Source organism: Pinus tabuliformis, chromosome 6 (genome assembly GCF_031772625.1).
Source record: "Pinus tabuliformis cultivar Carrire ecotype Pingquan chromosome 6, CPIR1, whole genome shotgun sequence".
NCBI lineage: Eukaryota > Viridiplantae > Streptophyta > Pinopsida > Pinales > Pinaceae > Pinus > Pinus tabuliformis.
In genome coordinates this window covers 1258235484-1258238926 of record NC_142292.1, presented here as the reverse complement: position 1 = coordinate 1258238926, position 3443 = coordinate 1258235484, and positions in this window count along the sequence as shown.

Below are 3443 nucleotides of genomic sequence, written 5' to 3'. Positions count from 1 at the left end.
AATTAAATCCTTGCACTTCATACCTAACCTAAGATTAGTTTTTAAATCAGTCATCTCAAGCCCCATAGATCATCTTTTGCTGAGATTGACCCAGAGAGAGCCCTCTCCTGTCCTCGTAGGGCTAGCTACGAGGTTGAGCGTGGTTTGATGTTGGTCCTGGATCTTGCCTTTTCAGCTTGAGGTAAATCTAGGCTCTAACATAGTGGTGACCATACTGGGGAAGAAAGTTTACTTTCATTGTTTGGCTTTGTAGACTACAGACAGAGCCTGAAGTCAGCGAGGTAGCCTTCGAAACTCTTTTGATTTGCATTAGCGCAAGTAGATAAAAGTTGCTTCAGTCAATCTCCGGTCTAGTTTATAAACTGAACATCTGATCTAAACGATCACCCCAGTACATGTATCAAGTTAGATTTGATGGTTGATGGTGGACAACAATCAGACATAAGAAGGCTGAAAACATTCACCTGGTGACTCCAACTCAATGTAGAGACTCCATTGGAGGACTAGCTCTTTATCTGAGAAAATGGAAGGATCTTACACAAAGTTCGGGTATCCAAAGTGGAATGGTATTCAGGATCTAGTCTGCTTTCTTGTAAATTACTTCTTTGTTGTTCTTGAAGCTATCTTGAAAGTTTTTCAGAATTTGTTGTATGATAAAGGTGATCAAAATCTTCATTCCATCTATCAAAAAGTGTAAATACTGAGTTTCCCTTTGATCCTGGCCTCCTTACTTTTCCCACATCTCATGATGACTCTCTTTAGAGTGATGAGCCTAAAGAAAACAAACCTGATCCTGTAGCTCTTGTATATACTCCTACACCTTTTATAGTCCCAGATAGGTATAAACCTCTTGTTTTACCTTCTATACTCCATGCTTTCCCTGCAAATTATTATCTATATTTGCCGAGATTTGACGGTGAATGTAAGAATGTCAACACTGAGCAATATGTGCAGAATGTTGAGACTTTTCTAGACCTTTTTGAGGTTGATGACGAAGATGTTAGTATAAGGCTTTTTTCTCTTTCTTTGCAAGGAAAAGTCAAGAGTTGGTTCAAAACCCTGCCTGATGCAAGCATCTCAGATTTCCAGCAGTTCGTCAAAGTTTTCCTCGACAGGTGGGTGATCAGACAAAACCCTTTCTTGATTATAGAAGAGTATAACTAGCTAAAAAGATTGCCAGGGGAGACAATAAAAAAAAAATTCTGCTATATTTAACCAAGTTTATTATTCGATGCCAGTTGATATAAGGCCTCCTCCTAGATCTGCTCTCTTGCACTATCCGGGTGCCTTTGATCTGGAAATGGAGTTTCAGCTGAGAGAAAGGAATGTTGCAACACTTGAGGAGATGCAGAACAATGCAATAAATGTAGAGGCTCACTTGCTGATCTGAAGGGCAAAGTTGAAGGAAGAAGAGATGAAAAACATAGATCTGGAGGAATCGACATCTCTAGAGGTAAAGCTTGACGTTTTGGTAAGTGCAGTAGAAGAGATGATGCAAAGGATCATTACAAGGAATGATTATGATGTTCAAGCCCATGGCTCGCTGATTGAAGAAGAACAAGTTGCTGATCCAAAACATTTTCTTTCTTATCCTAGTTGTCATAGATCTGATAATGATTGTCTTATAGATCATCTTGGAGAAGAGAGATCTGTTGATATGACATGTATGCTTGATGATGTGTTTTATATTGACGATTTGCCTCAGTTTGATCAGTATGATGATGATGATTATGTTCTCCAAACTGAAGCTAATCTTGTGGACAAACCAACAGTTAGTTTGTGGGAGGAGGAAGTTCACTTTCAACAGCTCGAGTACAGTGATCAACCGATGCATATCAGCTATGAAAATGATGAGGAAAGTGCAGCAAATTTTGAAGTAAGTGAAGGATCTTTGCCTTTTTGTTTTGATTCATTTCAGTTCATCAGAGACAATTTCCATGCAATCAGAAATACACTTTCAACAAGTCTTGATCTGGACCATCTTGAGGGCAATAAAAACCTTGTTCAAGACTTCTCATATTTAGATTTCCAGCCCCCAAATGCCATTGATTGTCAACTTGCACATGAATACATGGAAGCTGGCACATATGATCAAACGATACAGGATGATTCCCTACCTTTCTGTTTTGAATCATTTCAGTTTTTGAAGGGTAAATTGCACAGTAAATCTTCGAAAGAGCAGCCTCTAGGAAATCAACAATCTCTTAGCTTTAATGTTGAGGATGAAGGTCAGATTATAGATGAAGGTGTGGCAGGCGAAATACATGATTTAATGATGCAAGAGGATTTTGTACCCTTTTGTTTCGAAGCATTTCAGTTTATAAGGTAGAATATTCGTAATATCTCTAAAGAAAAAGATGAACATCCAGTAGGATGTCAGACAATTTTAATGGATACATTGTAGCAGTCTTCTCAAATTTTTGATGATCCTATTGCTCGTGTGTTGGATTATGTTTTCTGTAAAAGTTCTTCTCCATTAGCTAACCATGTGACAAAAGAGAATGTTGATAATAATTTGATTCAAAGGTCACCTTCATTGTCTTGTTTAACGGATTTTTCATTACAAAGCTGAGATCAAAGTTTGCAATCATATGAGGAGATCGATAAAGGATATTTTTTTTCTGTTTGGAAACAACAATAGAGTTTGGTTATTCACGAAATTCAGGATCCTTTAAACAACTTGTTGCTATCACCAAAGAAAGACAACACAGATGTGAGGAAAATCTTAATATTCAGCTATGAAGACTACTTGGACCAGAGCAGTAAGGTGTTAATGGAAATCAATAGTGATGTTTATGAAGATCCTTTCGCAGTATTCTTGAAGTCATCCAGTCAATTCATGTTGTGCAAGTTTATCAGCAGTCAACTTGAGTCCAAGCTTTCATGGGAGTTGCCTTTCGATTCTTCCCTTTTCCTGTGCATTAGAAAGCATCTAGGAAGAAATCAAATATCATCCATAATGCTTACATGGTTGCATTGGCTGTTCCATTTCACTTGATCGGGTGGTGAAAAGCACAATTAGAGTAGGTTTGATGAATAAGCTCAAATATGAGAATCTTTCCAGTTTGTTAGTTATGATTTAGTCATGTTTGGTTTTATTATGGTTTTCAGTTTTATTCTTGAGTTAGAGTCAGTCTGCATAATGTCAGTTTTCGTGTTTGACCCCATTGCCCAATCGCTGAAGGCACTGTCTGCTCTCCCAAAGATCTGCCGTTCTTGGCACCTCCAAGGAGCTACTATCCCCATTGGAGCCAATGTTAGTGTCAGTCTTTGCAGCCTTCCTCCAGTGATCAAACATGCTCTTACAAAGTGATTTTAAGGTGTCAAGGTCAAATTTTGTCATTTCAGTGAGTTTTCAAGCAAAATTTGGTCACTAGGTATTAGGTCTAGGGTTTGTTTTCACTCTTTTCAAAGTTGTCCAAATGTCAGTCCATGTCACCATT